The sequence below is a fragment of the Lepidochelys kempii genome, chromosome 2 (assembly GCF_965140285.1).
Source record: "Lepidochelys kempii isolate rLepKem1 chromosome 2, rLepKem1.hap1, whole genome shotgun sequence".
NCBI classification, from domain to species: Eukaryota; Metazoa; Chordata; order Testudines; family Cheloniidae; genus Lepidochelys; species Lepidochelys kempii.
The window spans coordinates 20502192-20524198 of NC_136381.1; the positions used below are offsets into that span (position 1 = coordinate 20502192).

Below are 22007 nucleotides of genomic sequence, written 5' to 3' on the forward strand. Positions count from 1 at the left end.
CTTCCAATTATTATTTATTTGTATTAGAGTTGTCCCTAGAAATCCCGCACAAGGTTGAGGCCCCATTGTGCTAGGCAGTTTACACATTTGTAGTAAGTCCGGAAGAGCAGAGGGTGTGATGGGAAACAGAAGCAGAGAGCTGACATGACTTGGCCAAGCCATGCAGTGGGTCAGTGGCAGAGCTGAGCGTAGAACTCAGATCTCCGTGGAACTCCTCTTTCCGTCTCAGCTTTTATTCCCTCCAAACATTATGGTACATTTCAAACTCAGCATCATTTCCAAATGGCTTCAGTGAAGCCATTTGCATATTGTCGTTCCTTTTAGCAGAAGCGCCTGCACTCAGCTCCTGCTCCTTTATGTACAATGTTGAGTAGTTCTCCGTCTCTCTAGACCCAGCTACAGCTCAGGGCTACTTTCCCAGTCCTACCAAATGTTTACAGAAATAGAACTCCAGCTCCCAACACCCCCAGACTATGAGGAAGTTTGAATCTAGAGCCCAGTTCTGTGGCTCTTGTCCTTCTCTACAAGTTATAGAACAGTACATACAGGGCCAGATCTTCAGCTAGTGTAAATGAAGTCAATAGCGTGATGTTGATTTATACCAGCTGAGGATGTGGTCCATGGTGTACAATCATACATTATGCAATGGTTCTATAGTGTGGAAGAAACCGCCATGAAGAGCTAGTACAAGACTACTGAATTCATTTTTAAAAACATCACTTTTAAAGCAATTTCTGATCTTCTTTTGTTTCTAACTATAAGACCCACAGCTCATCACTCACCTTTTCATAATCCCTCCAGTAACTCCCTTGTTCCACCTAACCCTGGTATATGTCCGCGGTCTTGCCTCTGTTCAGAGGCCCTTCCTCAGCTGGAAACACCTTTTAAACAGGAAAGAAAATTGTTTGATTCCAGCTAACTAAATACAGACAATTCCCCAGAAAAACAGGAAGAAAAACAAAGATTACTTCTTAATCTTTACCCAGGCTGAGTTCCTCCTGCAGGCTTGCCTAGACAATATTTTTAAACAACTTTGATCCTACTGGAAGCTGAATTGGCAGTAGTTTGCCATGGAATGTGTGTCAGAATGTCTGAATGAGGATTCAATGAAACAATTTGGAAAACGTAATACGTAAGGACCATCCAACCAATAGAGACTGGCTATTCTTCCCAACCAGTGAACTCCAATCTGCCATTTCTCTCTCTCTTCCCTCCCGCACTTCCTAGGTCAGGGATCGGCAACCTTTGGCACGCGGCCTGTCAGGGAAATCCACTGGCGGGCCAGGACAGTTTGTTTACCTGCAGCGCCTGCAGGTTCGGCCGATCGCAGCTCCCACTGGCCGCGGTTCACCGTTCCAGGCCAATGGGGGCTGCAGGAAGCAACGGCCAACACATCCCTCGGCCCACGCTGCTTCCCACAGCCCCCATTGGCCTGGAACGGCGAACTGCAGCCAGTGGGAGCTGTGATCGGCCAAACCTGTGGATGCTGCAGGTAAACAAACTGTCCCAGCCCACCAGCCGATTTCCCTGATGGGCCGCGTGCCAAAGGTTGCTGATCCCTGTCCTAGGCTGTCACCTCATCCATCTTTGTTGCTTCTGTTATAGGAGCCAGCAACATCTCTGTTGGACTCTGGTTGTTAGCCAATTCAAATCATGCTCACTCTGGGATACACAGTGCGCTCTGGGGTACATAACCCCCACAGCAAGTGGGATTTGAAGTAAGCAGCATCAGAGGCCCCCCAGACCCACTGGCAGAATTGATGGGCCCCATGATGGGAAACTTCAATAGATGCTTGCAACCCAGCTGCTTTTGAAGGTCTGTGGAAAGGGAGCGGGGGAAGTCAGGATTTATCGATGTGTCAGAGAGGAGAAATAAACAAAGTAGCAATTGGAGCTTTCCAGTTGGATGGGGGAGCTAGGAAATGAGTGGAGGGTTTGTAAAGAAGAAGCCTCATAAAAAGCCAGATTAGAGATGGGTCTCAGCCACAAAGCTCAGATCCAGATGTTGTTGCATCTAGCGTCTTGATTTGGGTCCACTTCTAATTCAGAAAAGGCTTCCGAAAAGGAAAACTGCTTATCTCAGGTGAAACAAACCTGAGGCAAGTTTAGGATGCACCAGGCAAATATATCTCCATTCCAGCCCCAGAAGACTTTGCTGATTATACCTGTTCAATACAGAGTTAAATCGCAACTAGAACAACAAACTAAGGGGCCAAGGCTGCAAGCCTTACACAAGTTGCCTCAGCAAAGTCAACAGGCCTACTTTTGAGAGTCAGGCTCATTCATATGAGGATTTGCAGGATTGAGCCCTCTTGCTTCTGTACGTCTCTGAACAAACAGAAATAAAACCAGAGAAGCCCTGGTTGTGCTCCTCAAAGGGAAAAGAGTTTATCCCTCTTACAGAAATACAAGTCTGGTTAGAATGCCAAAGCGTGAGAATCTTTATAGACAGGGAAAGCAACGAATTTTGTCTTTTCACCTGTTTGCAAGAAAATGAAACTTCTTTATTTCTGCCACCACCACTTTATGTCACTTCGCTACGGTGAACTCACCCTACCCCATAGCTATAGTACAGCTATAGCACGGCATGGAGAGGAGCAACTGAGAGAGATTTGTAAAGACATTCCAGTGCAGGAGTAGAAGGGGAAATAGGAACATGCTTTTTAGTAACCCTGAAATGCACTCAGCTCAGCGAATACTTTGGAGAAGGAGCGTAAAGATGAAAAATTCTTTGCCCTTCACTATCATCTTTAATTTGAGAATGTGAAAATGCTTTACAGATATTTACTAATGTAGATTTATCGCGATCCTTCTTTTCAAAGAAAATCAGTGGGATATTTTCAGGCATTAACGGAATACAGCAGTTCTTCAACAGGGCATAGCAATGCTGTGTAGGGACCTGATCCAAAGCCCAAGTCAGAGTCTTTTCATTGATTTGTATGGTCACAGGATCACAGTGCAGGGCATGATGGGAAGACAGGTTCATCTACTTCACCACTGCATTATTCTAATTTTATACCAGTAATTCTCCTGGAAGTCAATAGAGTTAGTTTCATAAAACTGGAGAAATGCAGAAGTAAATCAAGCCCTGACACCAACTGAAAGTGGAGGGGGAATAAAAGCACTTGGATTAATATTCATAACCCCCTTTTGAAGTTAGGACACTGAGGTTAACACCCCTATTCTTTTCATTTAGGGTCAGTTTAAAAAAAAAAACACCTTGGAATATTGGGTGCCAAACTCTGATCATGTGGCCATAAGCGTCAGAGTCAGAGCTACTGCATGCTGAGCTCTTTTGAAAAACCTGGCCCCAGTTCTGAGCGCTGAGAATTTGGAAATATGGCCCCACATGAACATATGTGGTCAAGATATTGGTTTTACCTCTCATCTGAGAAACACCTTTCTATGACCATGCTGGCCCATGGAATCAGAAGGAAGAATGCCACCTACCAAATCACAGACATCACAGAGATGGTTCTTGGAAGTCTTCATATCCAAGCAGTGATACTGAATAAACACACTTAGTTTTTGATGGCACAAGATCCCAATGCAAGGTAATCAGAGTGCCGGCCCTGTGTTACATTTTTGTGCCTGCTAAGAATAGGACTTTTCCTTTCCAACTAAGGACACCCAGTGTGATTGTGACTAGAAGCCTTGGCACAGATCCATTAGCTTTCAAGTCACCAGGCTGACGTGAACAAGAGAGGCCCTTAATTTTTGCAACTCAGACACTGGTGCAAAGTCCTCTGGGTATTGGAAGGTGATGAGACAATCTCACCATCTTTTCTTCAGCCTACCCCATTGCTTTTGGTCTGCACTCCCTCTGCAGAATTAACACACACTCTTCATTCCCGGCTGGTGTTGCTGAGAATGCCAATGATCAAAATTCCTTCTGATCTGTACTTTTCTGCCCTGCCTGTCCCAGACACAACCAGCCTCAGACAGATAGTGCAAAAGACTTCTAAGCTAGTTTAGAAAATGCTGGCATGGAAACTCAGTTTTTTGTTTAATAATAATGCAGATCTGACTCAGAGGTTCACTTGAAAGCAATTAAACAACGACCAGTTATTTCTTAGGGGTCTCAGTCTCCCGGAAAGTCCAGTGTGACAGTCCTGCTGATCTTCCTGGTGGCTACTGGGCAATCCCAGCCAGACCAGGCATTGTTTTCACTGCATGGCTACTGCTGGTTTGTCAACACCTGCCTGTTGCCAACTCACCAGTGCCAAGTTTCCTTTCCTGCCAGTTTCACTATGTTCATTTCTTAGCAAGTGCTGTAAAATGGGCTATAGATTGTTATTTTTTACAGTTATAGCCTTATGGGTTTTATGACTTCAACTCTTGGCGTTGATCCAGAAATGCTTACTCATGTGAGTAATCCTAGTTACATCAGTCATTTGGCCCACTCACAAAGGTAAGAACTGCAAGACTGGGCTTTTACTGTTTCCTGCAGACAGGTCTAATCTACCAGCCATTAAACCCTACCAAATGCACAGGGCTTATTTTCTAGTTCGATGTTTCATACTATTTATAAACAACTCAAGCTGAGTTTTAGATTTTAGTCCTGCTGGCTGAGAATACCAAGAATACTTTTTTCTGTCCACCAGGAAGACTGACTTATTAATGCTGCTAACCAAGTAGTAGCCTGAATCAGGAGGCTCAGGCATGTGGACTAGAACAGGGCGTGCAGATGCTTGTTTTGAATTCCCCTATTTATGTAAAGGCACACTGCAGAAGAGAACTCAGTGCATAAGGTAGAGGCAGGATACAATTTTCATCTTTGTTCCCAGAACCCACACACCAGCGCTTTGCAAAAAACTTTCAAAGCATTCTGGGTAGTGACAGGCACTGAATTTTAGATTTGTCGTCAGTCTCCAGTAAAATGATATTTATTGCATTGAATTACAGTGTCTTGAGTCAGGCACTGGAAGACTTTTGGGCACCTAATAAAATAGATATGTTTGTAAGTATGTCATAGCAATGCTGGTGTCAAGGCCCTGTGAACTAATACATTACAAAGGTCCCCTATGTCTTATATAAGATAGCCTAGTAAACAGATATTGCAGGTTAAAAGGCAACATGATTCAATAAACATCAATATGTTCCTCACCGCCACCACCTTCACGCAGTGATGAGCTGCCAAAATCTTAACAACCGGTTCCCTATAAAAAGTTCTGATTTAAGGGTTATGCCCCAGTATGTATTTTTTGTACCAACAGGGTTACCACAGGTCTGTATTTTCCCGGACGGCGATTTAAGAACCAAAAAGCCTGACCTGTCCAGGAAAATATGGATGTATGTTAACCCTGCCTAAAGTTCTTTTTTAAAAAGATGGGCCTGAACTAGAAATGAGCTCTGTTTCACATGTGTGGGTCCCCGACACTCCCTGGGGGTGTGCTAGGGTGACCCAATGTCCTGATTTTATAGGGACAGTCCCAATTTTGGGTTTTTTTTTCTTATATAGGCTCCTATTACCCCCCACCCCCATCCTGATTTTTCACACTTGCTGTCTGGTCACCCTAGGGTGTGCACATGTGTGGGTCCCAGCTGCTCCCTTCCCCCCTCATTGAAGCAGGTGTGCAGGGTTACTGCCCTGGGAACTGTAGGGCACCAGTGGATGTGGGACCAGCTGCAGATAGGGGCATGAGGCAGGGCTAGCTGGAGGCAGGGGGTGCAGGGCTGGCTGCGGAGCTGGCTGGAGACAGGAGGGTGCGGGGTTGGCTGGAGGCAAGGGGGTGTGAGGCTGGCTGGAGGGCAGGGGCTGACTGGAGGTAGGGGCTGGCTGCAGGCAGGACACGGGGGTGCAGGGCTGGCTGGAGACAGGGGCTGGCTGTGGGCAGGGCAGGGGGTGTGGCAGGGGCTGGCTGCTGGCAGGGCAGGGGGTACAGCAGGGGCTGGTGCGGGCAGGGCAGGGGGTGTGGGGGTGGCTGGAGAAAGGGCTGGCTGCGGGCAGGGCAGGGGGTGCATGCGGCAGGGGTTGGCTGGAGACAGGGCAGGCGGTGCGTGTGGCAGGGGCTGGCTGCGGGCAGGGCAGGGGGTGGTTGGAGACAGGGGCTGGCTGCAGGCAGGGGGTGCAGGGGTGGCTGGAGACAGGCTGGCTGTGGGCAGGGCAGAGGGTGCGGGGGTGGCTGGAGACAGGGGCTAGCTGCAGCCAGGGGGTGCGGGGGTGGCTGGAGGCAGGGCAGGGGGTGGCTGGAGATGGCGGCTGGCTGCAGGCAGGGGGTGCGGGGGTGGCTGGACGCAGGGCAGGGGGTGGCTGGAGATGGGGGCTGGCTGCAGGCACAGGGTGCGGGGGTGGCTGGAGGGAGGGCAGAGGGTGGCTGGAGACGGGGGCTGGCTGCAGGCAGGGTGGTGGGTGCTCATGGGGAGAGCAGCAGGACACAGCCCAGGCCCAGCAGAGCAGCCGGGGACCCACCAGGCAGCATCGGGAGCCCCAGGGCCAGGGGAGCAGCAGCAGCCCAGGGCCAGGTGGCAGCCCACATGGCCCCCGCAGCTCAGTGCCCGCGGAGGCTGGAGGAGGAATTATATCACTTCCCGGCCAGAGCCCATCAAAGCCTCAGCGCCCCCTGCAGGGAAGCGGGTTAACAACCGGTTCTAAAACTGCTTCAAAATTCAACAACCAGCTCCAGCTCACCCCTGCCTTCACGTTCACCCATGACATAAATTAAACAGGGCTTGTCACAGTTCAGGCAACTGTACTTGTATTTCCCCTCAGTGGTCCAGCAAGAACATCTACTCTCAGGCTTCCAGCTCTCCAGCTGTAGCCTTTCCTAGGTGGAGACACACGTCCCACTCCCTTATGACTGGGATATTTCTAGGCTGCACAGTTCCCTGCCTACCCAGTGTAATCCCCAGCAGAGACAGGTTACCCAAGCAGAACCCGTTTGCTTTCTCTTTAGAGACGGTTAGCAGGTGTAATTGCTACAGTTATAAAGTACCACACAGCACTTCCTATGCAAGTCTACTTTACTCTTAAGATGAAAAGCATTATTGAGAAAGTACATTAAAAATAATAAAAGAATCTGTACACAGGCTAATAAACTTACCAGAGTTCACTCTAACATGGGTTCTGGTAGGATGAGTCCTTCAGCCACTCCACCCAAGGGGATTCCTTGTGGTTACAAGTTCATCAAAGCTTCAGTTCAGAACAAGAACTCAATCTTACAAGGCCTCAGTAGGTCCTGTCCTTCTACCCTTACCCTAGGGACTGGGGCCCTCTGTAGACCAGAGGTCCTGTCCATTTGCTGGCCCAGGAAGAAGGTTGCAAGCCAGTTTTAAACCAGGCTGCTTATCCAAAAATCCTTTCTTTGTCTGTTTGTCCCTAGACAGTTTGATCTAATATATGCGGATCTCTCCGGGGGGGGGGGGGGGGTGGCTTTAAAGGGCTGATAATGGTGGAGGTACATGAGCAACCCCCTCCCTACTACAGAAGGTATATACAATGCCACAATAACATATATGCAATTACATTTTAATACAATGTACCCCAATGGTATTAACCCTGATTTGATGAAGTTTAACTTAATTCAGTAAAGTTTATCTTAATTCCATGAGGGTTGTTCCGGATATTGTCAGTCTGTCACAAGGCTTTCCAGCCAATAATAACTAAACATATTAAATACCTAGGAGTAAGTGTGATTTGGTGTACAGACTAGGTGAATCAGTGTCCACCACTCCACTATGTGGCCTAGAGTAGAAATTCTACAGCACAATCAGGGAGATTAAAAAAAAGCCATCAAGAAGAGAGGGCTAGGCCTGGGAAGAACTGCAATGGACAATGTAGTGAAAATCCCTGGGCTATACCATAAAGAGACTATATATGAATGATATATGTGGGAGAGGCTACATACAAATGATAGGTGTCAAATCACAAGTCAGGGAGTGGCCATGTGTGAGACAGAGGCCCATTGGTGGGTCACTACCCTGTGTCAGCAACTCTTGTCAGGCCTGACATACTATACCTCACACACTGTCATGAATTATATCCAAAAGGTGGCACGCAATATATCATTGGAAAATAACAACTCACTGATCATTAATATTCTTGCATGATGTACGTATGATAAAAACCCACAAAAGGACTTTCTAGATAAGGGCTGGAAATATATTCTTCAAATGTATTTGGCGTCAGGCAAAGGAATGTGGTTCCACGTCCATACTGAATGTGTCTCCAGTAGGAATTAAGCCAGGCATGACGAACAGCTAAAGAAAAGCACATTTACATGCAAGGTAAACAAAGACTTCTGGAGAGCGAAAAGAGGACGACTTAACAGTCACAATGGGGGAAGGAGACAACACCCTCAGGAAGCCTTCCTGCCTCTTGAAGCAGAGTCAACAAATTTTTGGGAAACTATAAGGAGAGGGAGGAAAAAAAATTTGTTTTGGCATCCTTCAGCTGAAGAGACAAAGGAACCAAGCACTTTGAGCTCTGTGAATGGTCCTGGCCAGAGAGTCTGGTCAACCAGGCTGGAAAGAGACTTGGTGAGAAACACTTCTTTGAACAAGAGAGTCTAATTTGTTAAATTAGGCTTTAGTCTTAGAATTGTATGTTTACTTTTGTTTGCTTGTAACCCTTTATTCCTTACACTTGGGATCACTTAATCCTATGTTCGTTTGTTAAATAAACTTGTTTTGCTTTTACTATAAACCAATTCAGTGCACTGATTGAAGGGTAAGGTGTTAAGTTAAGCTAGTTAAATTAACAGGCTTCAGTGTATTGTCTCTTTAAAAGGAGCTCAATCACTTCTGTGAGTCTTCAGTAAGGGGCTGGGCACAGTAGAAAGACATCTCTGGGGAACTCGGGAGTTGAGGTTCACTGTTTATGACCTGTAAGGCCAGGTTTGGACTGGCAGAGATCTGAAGAGTTTGCGGGCAAGGCAGACAAGCTGTGTGTCAGGGAGTTGTCACACAGTATAGCAGGAGCAAGCCTCTCACTTGCTGAAGCTGAGAGGAGTAACGCAGTAACTCACAATTCTGGGAACCCCAGCAGATTGTCACGCTGTACAAATAAGATTATCTACTGTTAACATGGGTATGACTATGCTGATATAAGTATGAGCCTGCCCAGGGTGAGTTTGTTTACCTGCCGCATCCGCAATTCGGCCTATCGCGGCTCCCACTGGCCGCGATTCGCCATTCCAGGCCAATGGGGGCTGCGGGAAGGGCAGCCAGCACATCCCTCGGCCTGCACCGCTTCCCGCAGCCCCCATTGACCTGCAGCGGCGAACTGCGGCCAGTGGGAGCCGCGATCAGCCGAACCTGTGGACACAGCAGGTAAACAAACCGGCCCAGCCTGGCAGGGGCTTTCCCTGAACAAGCGGCGGCCCTAGTTTGAGAACCACTGAGCTAGAGGATTCCAGAAATCTGAGCAGAGTCAAACTGAGCTGAATGCTCAAGTAGTTAACAAGTGCCATCTCTCCTGGCAAACCCAACTTTTATTAATCTAGGTACTTATACCCTCAATCATCATAGTATCTGAGCACCTCACGAGTATTTATGGATTTATTCTCACAATACTCCTGTGTGGTACGGAAGTGATATCCCCATTTTATAAATGGAAATTGAGGCACAGATAAATTAAGTGACTTGCCCAAGGTCACATAGAAAGTCTGAAGCAGAGGCAAGAACTGAACCTAGATTGCCCAAGTACACACTTAATACGACACACTGCATACATTAAAATTAGACAGCCTCCTTAAGTGGCTACCCAAAATGTCTCCAAGGATTCTAATTAAGGATCCAATTTAACTAGTAAAGTCCAACTCTACTAGAGAATGCAATTTTACTGGCTTGGGTAGTTTCTTCAGACTAAATAGTCTTTGTGCTGTATTCTTATACACCTAAGCTTTTGTACTAGGATGGGGATGGATAGAAATCATCACACTGGTTCCACAGAAGAGAGAGAATAAGTGATTCCACCTTAAGGGTTCGTGGCTCAAACCCAAACATCTTTATTTTTAGGCTACTTTTTGAAGCTGTGCCTCCATTTTGAGCACATTGAAGTTCATGTTCCTCCTCTTTTCCTGCAAGAGCATAAATTAACTTTAGATCCAGCAGGCAGCATCTTTTGTTAAGCAACAGCTGCTGCAGCAGGGGAAAGAGAGGCCAAGTAGTTCAACTCTGAGCAGCACTGTCCAATCCAGCCGAAACAGCATGTTTTGATGTGTCACTTCTCTTCCATTGTACATTGTTTAGTCCCCTCTCTCAGAACACAGAGGAATAGTACAGTACTTATTTATACCAGTAAATCAGACCTCTGCATTTCCTACATAAGGTCATGCTCTGTGAGACAATGAAATATTTCCCTATGTTCGGGAGCCACGTGAATTGTCCTGGGGGGATGTCAAGATGCCTTTATATGGTTTGCCCACACAGCAAGTTCTCCTTATGAATCAAGAACTATTTGGACAGACTGTAGGCTATGAATATTTATAATGTGAGCCCCCACTGAAGTCAGTGGGAATATTGCCCAAGTAAAGACTGCAGGACTGAGCTGTGTGTATACATTTTAGCCATTTTGGCCCAGATCCTCAAACATATTTAGGGTCCTAACTGCCACCGATTTCAGTGGAAGCTAGAAGGATAAATACCTTTGAGGATCTGGGCCTTGGAGTCTATGTGAGGGCATTTTTGATGAGTTTATACACAAAACTTTGCTAACAATGCCTCCACGATCAGTTGTCTCAAAAATGGTGGAGAGTACCTTTGTGTATTATTTTGCCATGCATAAAATGTTGTGAGGCTGAATGCATTCATTTTTGCCAAATATATCAGGATGCTTTGGCCAAATTGCTAAGGATGAGTACAAAATGATAGCACAAGCATATACGGACAAAATCAGAAAGGCTAAGACATCAAGAGTTACAACTAGAAAGGGACATAAAAGGCAATAAGAAAAGGTTCTATAAATACATTATAAGTCAGAGAAAGATGAAGGAAAGTGTAGATCCTCTACTTAGCTGGGAAGCCAAGTTAATAATGACCAATGTCAAGAAGGCTGAGTTTTTTAATGCCTATTTTGCTTCAGTCATCACGAAAAGTAACCAGAAACTTAACACAATTAATAGTAACAAGGGAGAAAGAACAGAAGCCAGAATAGGGAAAGAGCAGGTTAAAGAACATATAAATAAATTAGATGCATTCAAGTCAGCAGGTCCTGATGAAATTCATCCTAAGATACTAAAGGAACTAGTTGAAGCAATCTCAGAATTATTAGTTATTTAATCTTTGAGACCTCATAGAGGATGGGTGTGGGCCCAGAAGACTGGTGAAGGGCAAACACAGTACCTATCTTTAAAAAAGGAAACCTAGAGAACCCACGGAATTATAGACTAGTCAGCCTAACTTTGATACTTGAAAAGCTACTGGAGCAAATTATTAAACAATCAATTTGTAAACTAAGAGAGGATAATAGGGTTACAAGGAAGCCAGCACTGATTTATCAAGGACAAATCATGCCAAACCAACCTAATTTCCTTCTCTGACAACATTACTAGACTAGTGGATAGTGGGGAAACCATAGATATGATATATCTTGATTTTAGGAAGGCTTCTGACACAGTCCCACATGACATACTCATGAGCAAATTAAGAAAATGTGGTCTAGATGAAATTATATTGTGGGTGGAGGATATGATTATAAAAATTGCAGATGACACCAGCTGGGAGGGGTTGCAAGCACTTTGGAAAACAGGATTCGAATTCAAAAGGACCTTGACAAATTGGAGAATTGGTGTGAAATCAACAAGATGAAATACAATATAGACTAGTGCAGGAGTGGCCAACCTGTGGCTCCGGAGCCACATGCAGCTCTTCAGACGTTAATATGCGGCTCCTTGTCTAGGCACCGACTCCGGGGCTGGAGCTACAGGCACCAACTTTCCAATGGGCCAGGGGGTGCTCACTGCTCAACCCCTGGCTCTGCCAAAGGCCCTGCCCCCACTCCACCCCTTCCCGCCCCCTCCCCGAGCCTTCTATGCCCTCGCTCCTCCCCCCACCCCACTCACCAGAGCCTCCTGCACTTCACAAAACAGCTGATCAGGAGGTGTGGGGAGGGAGGGGGGAGGTGCTGATCAGCGGGGCTGCTAGTGAGTGGGAGGTGCAGGGGGGCGGGGAGCTGATGGGGGGCTGCTGACGTATTACTGTAGCTCTTTGGCAATGTATATTGGTAAATTCTGGCTCCTTCTCAGGCTCAGGTTGGCCACCCCTGGACTAGTGCAAAGTACTATACTTAGAAAGGAAAAAAAGTCAAATGCATAGATACAAAATGGGGAATAACTGGCTAGGCAGGAGTACCACAGAAAAGGATCTGGATGATATAGCGAATTACAGATTTAATGAGTCAAGAATGTGATGCAGTTGCAAAAAAGACTAATATTCTTGAACATGCTAACACGACTGTTATATGTAAGACATGAGAGGTAACTGTCTTGCTCTACTCGGTACTGGTGAGGCCTCGGCTGGAGTACTGTGACCATAATATACCTTGACTTTAGCAAAACTTTTGATACGGTCTCCCACAATATTCTTTCCAGGAAGTTGAAAAAGTATGGACTGGATGAATGGACTATAAGGTGGATAGAAAGCTGGCTAAATCGTTGGGCTCAATAGGTAGTGATCAACGGCTCTATGTCTAGTTGGCAGACAGTATCAAGCGGAGTGCCCCAGGGATCTGTCCTGGGGCTTGCTTTGTTCAACATCTTTATTAATGATCTGGATGATGGGATAGATTGCACCCTCAGCAAGTTTGAGGATTACACTAAGATAGGGGGAGTGGTACATATGCTGGAGGGTAGGGATAGGGTCCAGAGTGACCTAGACAAATTGGAGGATTGGGCTAAAAGAAATATGATAAGGTTCAACAAGGACAAGTGCAGAGTCCTGCACTTAGGATGGAAGAAACCCAGGCACCGCTACAGGCTGGGGACCAACTGGTTTTTACAGTGGATGAGAAGCTGGATATGAATCAATAGTGTGCTCTTGCTGCCAAGAAGGCTAATGGCATATTGGGCTTCATTAGTAGGAGCATTGCCAGCAGATCGAGGGAAGTGACTATTCCCCTCTATTCAGCACTGGTGAGGCCACATCTGGACTATTGCATCCAATTTTGGGCCCCCCACTACAGAAAGGATGTGGACAAATTGGAGAGAGTCCAGCAGAGGGCAACAAAAATTATTAGGGGGTTGGGGCACATGAGTTATGAGGAGAGGCTGAGGGAACTGGGTTTATTAATCTGAAGAAGAGAAGAGTGAGGGGGGGGCAGGATTTGATAGCAGCCTTTAACTACTTGATGGGGGGTTCCAAAGGGGATGGAGCTAGGCTGTTCTCAGTGGTGGCAGATGACAGAACAAGAAGCAATGGTCTCAAGTTGCAATGGGGGTGGTCTAGGTTGGATATTAGGAAACACTATTTCACTAGGAGGGTGGTGAAGCACTGGAATGGGTTACCTAGGGAGGTGGTGGAATCTCCATCCTTGGAGGTTTTTAAGGTCCGGCTTGACTAAGCTCTGACTGGGATGATTTAGTTGGGGTTGGTCCTGCTTTGAGGAGGGGGTTGGACTAGATGACCTCCTGAGTTCTCTTCCAACCCTTATCTTTTATGATTCTATTATTCAGTTCTGGATGCCACACTCATGGAAAGATGTGGACAAATTAGAGAGAATCCAGAGGACAGCAACAAACATGATAAGAAGTTTAGGAAAGCTGACCTATGAGGAAAGGTTAAAAAAACAGAGCATGTTTCATTTTGAGAAAAGAACACTGAGGGGGGAATCTGAGCAGTCTTAAAACATATTTAGGGCTGTTATAAAGAGGATAGTGATCAACTGTTCTTCATGGCCCCTGAAGATAGGACAAAAATAATGGGCCTAATCTACAGGATTTGTGTCTTGTGTCTTTAGCGTTTCTGATTTTGTCCCTACATGCTTGTGCTATCATTTTGTACTCATCCTTAGCAAGGGACATTTAGGTTAGAAATTAGGAAAAACTTTTCAACTATAAAGATGGTTAAGCTCTGGAATAGGCTTCCAAGAGAGGTTGTGGAATCCCCATCATTGGATAGATTTTAAAGAATAGGTTAGGCAAACATCTGTCAGGATGGTCTAGGTTTACCTGATCTTGCCTCAGCACAGAGGGCTGGACTAGATGACCTCTGGAGATCCTGTCTAGCCCTACATTTCTGTGATTCTCTGCTATTATTAATCATGGCAGTGTGCATTTTGCAAAAATGGCTTCATAGAAGCATTGGCCAAAGCTCAGTGATTCAGGACTCTGAATGTGACTTAGTACAATTCTTGGCATTCCAGCAAAAATACTCACCTGTGACACACAGCAGATCAGCAGTTCTACAGCTGACAGCCCACCTTGCATTCCTCAGCTCAGCTATGGTTGCCATGATTACTGGAGAGAAAGGCAAGAGGTGAATCCAGCACAAAATGGAAACCGTGTATTTCACTTACTACTGCCCCCTCCCCCAAAGGAAAAAAAAGGAGTGTGGAATAGGAATTACACAGACCAAGCACACAGCTTGAAACACCACAATAATGCAGCAGCAAGAGAAAGCTGCAGGGACTCTGTCTGTAATACCGAATGTTACACATACCAAAACAACAAAAAAGTGATGTCCCCAAGCTTACATATTGCCAAAATTCCTTTATATCCAATATTTTGGTTTGTACATGAATTTCACTAGTCTGAAATTCACTTGCACAAGATACTTTTCCTGTAGGAGCAAAGGCCTGGTTGGTTGATAGGGAGTCACCAGAGGTTTCTGGGTTAGTAAAGACTTTCCTTCTCATTTTATGTTTGTAATATTTCCACCACCAACAGACAAACACATAATGGGTTCTCTGTTAAATATGACCTTAGTAGCAGTTGTACTGTTTTCTGACCAATGGGTCTTCTTTGCGTGTTCAGCTCTTTATTTGCATAGAGGTTCAAATATATCTACATTATGTGACCTTTGTCTATGCCCATCACAGAGGAAAAAGCCCTTGAGTCATGCCTGGTGGGAGGACAATGAGCTTTTGAGTTGGTTATATTTAGCTGCATGCATATTATCTGGAAGGCAAAGCTCTGTGCAACCAAGAACATGGGATATGAAGCACTGATTTAAAAAACAAGTTGACATGTTAATCATAGACATTAGAAATGGAAGAGACCTTAGGTCCACTAGTCCATCTGCTATCAGCTATGGGGAGGAAGGATGGCCTTGCAGTTAAAGACCTGTGTTTTATTCCTAGCTCTGCCAGAGTTTTCTGCTTGATCATGAAAAGCTACTTAATGATTTAATTTCCTCATTTGTAAAATTGCAGATAAAATATGTCTACTTCCCAGGGGGGTTGTGAAGCTCAGTTTAGTAAGGTTTGTAAAGCACCTTGAGATAATTCATTGAAAGGTACTGTAGAAATTCAGAGTTTTATTAAACACCAAAACTCATTACCACATACCCAGAACTACAGACCTCATGGAACCAACCACCCTTTTTGCCTTACATCACTTCAGTTTCCTTTATGTTCCATCTCTATGCCCCATCTTTTAACTGCTTTTTGTCTGCATTAGACTATGAGCTCTTCAGATCAGGGGCTGTATCTTTGCATAAACCAGTTTTGGGCAGTGAATAAGTTGTAAAATTAATTGACATGGCCAAAATTCAGCATGCTGGCAACCACAGCCCTCCCAACTCATGTCTCCTCTTTGGTCTTTTTGGCTTCTCCCCTGTCAGAGTCCTTTGTAGAACACCTTAATGGGAGAGGACACCTGTGTCCATGCTCTCTCTGACCATGAGTGAGAGGGTTAAGTTCTAGAACTCCTTACTTTTTAGCACATGTCTGTAAAAGCTGAGGAATTTGCATCTCTTTTGGAGAGGTCTGTGTGAAGCTACCCACTACAACAAAAGTGGTAAAAACAAAATTAAAATAGAAAGCAAAAATGGTAACAAAAGATATGGTTTGTATAACATGCCACATATGAATACTTTGCAAAGCCTGGTGAAATAGGCTTCCCTTAGCCACCTTCTTCTCGAAGCTAGTTTCTCTCTCTGTTGTGCCCCCAACAGACTCTCCAGCCTGTGTCCTAAGAAGCCCCTAGCCCTCACCCATCCTGCTTATCAAGTCCCAGTTGTTAGAGTTCTCATCCTGGTATGAAAGTGGATACCTGGCCATTTCCACAAAGTAGTATCTGATCAGGCAAACCATCTGCTGCAAATACCACAGCCTTTAGCCCCATACAAAGAATACTGTCCCCACATTACACCAGGAGGTTCCCTCACTTTCACCTTTGCAGGGCATTCCCTAGGCCATTTTGATCGCCACATCCATAGACTCTCCCCACCACCAAGGGTGATTGGCTTTTGATTTGCACATCCTTTGATCTGGGATGGAGGAATTAGATCACAGTCTCATGCCAGGTGCAGCCACTTTTTATTTTAGTGATTGTAGAGGAAGCACAGATTTATCAATTTGCTATGACATAGAATCATAGAATCATAGAAAATTAGGGTTGGAAGAGACCTCAGGAGGTCATCTAGTTCAATCCCCTGCTCAAAGCAGGACCAACACAAACTAAATCATCCTAGCCAAGGCTTTGTCACGCCAGGCCTTAAAAACCTCCGAGGATGGAGATTCCACCACTTCCCTAGGTAACCCATTCCAGTGCTTCACCACCCTCCTAGTGAAGTAGTGTTTCCTAATATCCAACCTAGACCTCCCCCATTGCAACTTGAGATCATTGCTTCTTGTTCTGTCATCTGCCAGCACTGAGAACAGCTGAGCTCCATCCACTTTGGAACCCCTCTTCAGGTAATTGAAGGCTGCTATCAAATCCCCCCTCACTCTTCTCTTCTGCAGACTAAATAACCCCTGTTCCTTCAGCCTCTCCTCGTAAATCATGTGCCCCAGCCCCCTAATAATTTTTGTTGCCCTCTGCTGGACTCTCTCCAATTTGTCCACATCCCTTCTGTAGTGGGGGGACTAAAACTGGGCGCAATACTCCAGGTGTGACCTCACCAGTACTGAATAGAGGGGAATAATCACTTCCCTCGATCTGCTGGCAATGATCCTACTAATACAGCACAATATGTCATTGCCTTCTTGGCAACAAGGGCACACTGCTGAGTCATATCCAGCTTCTCGTCCACTGTAATCCCCAGGTCCTTTTCTTCAGAACTGCTGCTTAGCCAGACATATAAATGTCTGGCTAATTATTCAGTTGTTAGCATGCTAGCCTAATACTCAAGAGACCTGTGTTTAATTCCTCACTCTTCTGGGGTCTTCCTTGGGGAACTGAGGCATAGACTAACTAAGTGACTTGCCCATCTTTAAAATGGGGATAATGGCACTGCCCTATTTTGTGGGGAAGGGACGGTTGAGGGAATAATGATTGTGAGGCACTCAGATACTATGGTAATGGAGCTATATAAATACCTTAGATAGGTAAGCACATGCCTAACTAATTGTGTGATTAAGTATATTGCCAGTTCCGGACCTATTATATAGCATTATTCTCTGCAAATTAGTCATAGCATTTTGTGAACCATAGTTGTTTTAATGTTTCCTTTAAAAAACGGGACTGAAAGGTGGTAAGGAAGGGCTTCTGCTAAGTAAATAGTTGACAAATACAATTTATCCTGTGTTATGGCAGTTGATAGAGCATTGAGTCTAACAATATATTGTGGCCTCTACAGGAATATTCTGAGTCTAGGGGACAATACTTCTATTACTCAAATTTTAATAAATATCTGGAAAGCTCAATGAAATTATAAATTACCCCCAATTCAGAAAATTACTACGTGACGCTGGTAAAGAATAGCATTTTAAGACATAGCATGTTTAAAAACACACTGTACATTTGACTCATAAATGGAATGCAATGACATAAAATAAATTGATATATAATTTTCATAATATAACTTTCCTAAAAATAGGCTACATAATAATATTCAGTTACCAGTGAAAAGAGATTTCTGTTTGTTTGTTTTTTTAATTAAAATGGGGGAGTTTTACAATGATCAAAAGTTTGGGTAAGCATTTGAAGTTCTGGCTGGTTATCTGAACTGAGCTTATAACCCATTAGTCAGTCACCCACTATCATCAGTTCTTGCTTTATACTTGCCCACTGCTGCCAAATGAGAGTAGGGGCTCTATAGCCAAAATATAGGATAACTTAATGAGACAGTTTAATACCAGAGGTGGCCACCTGAGCCTGAGAAGGAGCCAGAATTTCATAGAATCATAGAATATCAGGATTGGAAGGGACCTCAGGAGGTCATCTAGCCCAACCCCCTGCTCAAAGCAGGACCAATCCCCAACTAAATCATCCCAGCCAGGGCTTTGTCAAGCTTGACCTTAAAAACTTCTAAGGAAGGAGATTCCACCACCTCCCTAGGTAACGCATTCCAGTGTTTCACCATCCTCCTAGTGAAAATTTTTTTCCTAATATCCAACCTAAATCTCCCCCACTGCAACTTGAGACCATTACTCCTCATTCTGTCATCTGCTACCGCTGAGAACAGTCTAGATCCATCCTCTTTGGAACCCCCTTTCAGGTAGTTGAAAGCAGCTATCAAATCCCTCCTCATTCTTCTCTTCCGTAGACTAAACAATCCCAGTTCCCTCAGCCTCTCCTCATAAGTAATGTGTTACAGTCCCCTAATCATTTTTGTTGCCCTCCGCTGGACGTTTTCCAATCTTTCCACATCCTTCTTGCAGTGTAGGGCCCAAAACTGGACACAGTACTCCAGATGAGGCCTCATCAATGTCGAATAGAGGGGAACAATCATGTCCCTCGATCTGCTGGCAATGCCCCTATTTATACATCCCAAAATACCATTGGCCTTCTTGGCAACAAGAGCACACTGTTGACTCATATCCAGCTTCTTGTCTACTGTAACCCTTAGGTCCTTTTCTGCAGAACTGCTGCCTAGCCATTCGGTCCCTAGTCTGTAATGGTGCATGGGATTCTTCCGTCCTAAGTGCAGGACTCTGCACTTGTCCTTGTTGAACCTCATCAGATTTCTTTTGGCCCAATCCTCTAATTTGTCTAGGTCCCTCTGTATCCTATCCCTACCCTTCAGCGTATCTACCTCTCCTCCCAGTTTAGTGTCATCTGCAAACTTGCTGAGGGTGCAATCCACACCATCCTCCAGACCATTAATGAAGATATTGAACAAAACCAGCCCCAGGACCGACCCTTGGGACACTCCACTTGATACCGGCTGCCAACTAGACATGGAGCCATTGATCACTACCCGTTGAACCCGATGATCTAGCCAGCTTTCTATCCAACTTGTCATCCATTCCTCCAGCCCATACTTCTTTAGCTTACTGGCAAGAATACTGTGGGAGACCGTGTCAAAAGCTTTGCTAAAGTCAAGGAACCACACGTCCATGCTTTCCCCTCATCCACAGAGCCAGTTATCTCATCATAGAAGGCAATTAAACTAGTCAGGTATGACTTGTCCTTGGTGAATCCATGCTGACTGTTCCTGATCACTTTCCTCTCTTCTAAGTGCTTCAGAATTGATTCCTTGAGGACCTGCTCCATGATTTTTCCAGGGACTGAGGTGAGGCTGACTGGCCCGTAGTTCCCAGGATCCTCCTTCTTCCCTTTTTTAAAGATGAGCACTGCATTAGCCTTTTTCCAGTTGTCCGGGACCTCCCCCGATCACCATGAGTTTTCAAAGATAATAGCCAATGGCTCTGCAATCATCCGCCAACTCCTTTAGCACTCTTGGATGCAGCGCATCCGGTCCCATGGACTTGTGCTCATCCAGCTTTTCTAAATAGTCCCGAACCACTTCTTTCTCCACAGAGGACTGGTCACCTCCTCCCCATGTTGTGCTGCCCAGTGCAGCAGTCTGTGAGCTGACCTTGTTCGTGAAGACAGAGGCAAAAAAAGCATTGAGAACATTAGCTTTTTCCACATCCTCTGTCACTAGGTTGCCTCCCTCATTCAGTAAGGGGCCCACACTTTCCTTGACTTTCTTCTTGTTGCTAACATACCTGAAGAAACCCTTCTTGTTACTCTTAACATCTCTTGCTAGCTGCACCTCCAGGTGTGATTTGGCCTTCCTGATTTCACTCCTGCATGCCCAAGCAATATTTTTATACTCTCCCCTGGTCATTTGTCCAATCTTCCACATGTACCAATGTACATTGCCAAAGAGCCAGAGAAGTATGTCAGCAGCCCCCCATCAGCTCCCACCATCCTCTCCCAGCGTCTCCCACCCACCAGCAGCCCCGCCATTCAGCGCCTTCCCCTCCCTCCCTGCAACTCATGATCAGCTGTTTTCTGGCATGCAGGAGGCTCGGGGGGGGGGGGAGAGGGAGGAGCGAGGGCACGGCAGGCTCAGGGGAGGGGGTGGGAAGGAGTGGAGTGGGGGCAGGGCCTGTGGCAGAGCCAGGGGTTGAGCAGTGAGCACCCCCGGGCACATTGGAAAGTTGGCGCCTGTTGCTCCAGCCCCAGAGTCGGTGCCTGTACAAGGAGCCGCATATTAACTTATGAAGAGCCGCATGTGGCTCCAGAGCCACACGTTGGCCACCCCGGTTTAATACAATGGGCCAGGACTTGGCATCAGAAACTCAAGTTCTAACCCCAGCACTGACATATGTTCTGTGGTCGTGGCCAGAGATTGATTTGAGCTGGCCTACTGTGATTTACCACTTCTTTTGTGGTAGGTGCCGTTTTGTGATTCAGAATCTAAGGTTTTAATTCTTTTAAAATATAAGTTTTTAGCCTGTATGACTGCTGACAGAACCTTCACAATGAGAACTAAGTACAAACACATGCAGTGATGTTTGCCTGAGCCTGAAACTTTAACAGGTGTGACCTGCTTCCATTAATCTAATTAGAGGGTAAATTATGCTAATTTAAATGTCTTCAGAGGAATTACTCTCAGAGCAAGACACTACTCAGCGTAAGTAAAGGTGTCATTATAGGCCTAGAATTTGTAGGCAGCAGTCACAAAGGGTCGAGAGCAAAATCCGTGGAAAATGTGAGGAAATATTCGGGGGAAATATTTGCATTACTGCTGTAGACAGAGGAACTGATGCTTTGGCGTTAGCTCAAGGAGCTCATGTTTTCTGGAGCACGGCATCCAGCTGTCACGGTCAAGTTCCAGGAGGCCACAAAGTCGCTGGATGGCTCCGGATTTGTTCCAATATTGTGTGCAATAAAATACAGGCAGAGAATCAATAGCACCAGAATAAGGAACAACCAGCCACAATCACTGTTCCCGCTACAGCATGCCAGAGTAAAGGTGGGATGTGGCCAATATCTGGTGTGTGAAGCCCATTTCCTCTGTTGTGTTATTAAAAGTTCTGTTGGCAAATTCTAGGCTTCAAACAGAAATGACTACAACTTCTAGGAGTCAAGACATCTTCAGTGTTAATCTACAGGGTCAAAGACTGGTTGAACACATTAGTACATGAGTTATTAAGGGGATGATGTGGTGAGTTATATATAGTGAGATCAACTCCAACAACTTACTGCAAAAGATCCAGAATCCTACTGTGAAATTATTGATTACCTACTGGAATTGTTAGGGAGAGTAGGGAAGCTTATTGCCTCTTACAATGGCTGCCTAATTAATATATATTTTACTTCAGCAAGGATTATTTTCCGCTGTTTGTGTATGTAAATTGAGCTGGATTTTGCTCCAAGATTAACAGGTCCCTTAGACAAGCAGGTTTTTACTGCTTGAGATAAAGCTATGAGAAACCATTGTTGCTTTTTTTAAACCTAGATAGTTTGAAGCAGAAATATCAACCGGATCCTGCTTTAGAGATGATTCTGTAATAGTTTTTAGATGCAGTAATAATGTCACGTAAGGAGCTGACAGTAGGAAAGGAGCCATTAGGGTCTCTCACTGAGTGTGCATTGTATGGCTAGGAGTTTAATCATTCAAAGTCATGTTTGATATTAATTATCATAATCTCTTATTACAAATTGAAAACTCCACCATTTACTGCATACAGCATGCATCTGGCCCATTTTCAATCAGAGGAGTGTTGGTTT

General features: G+C 45.2%; 1 long non-coding RNA gene across 1 annotated transcript in view; it reads left to right on the forward strand.

The window, feature by feature from the left end:
• The window catches only part of LOC140905845 (uncharacterized), a 59697-nt gene extending 51118 nt beyond the window's left edge, over nt 1–8579 (forward strand). The window contains exon 3 of the long non-coding RNA XR_012156960.2: nt 8172–8579. This is a non-coding gene — a long non-coding RNA (uncharacterized LOC140905845). The remainder of the gene's footprint in view (nt 1–8171) is intronic.
• Nucleotides 8580–22007: the final 13428 nt, after the last annotated feature.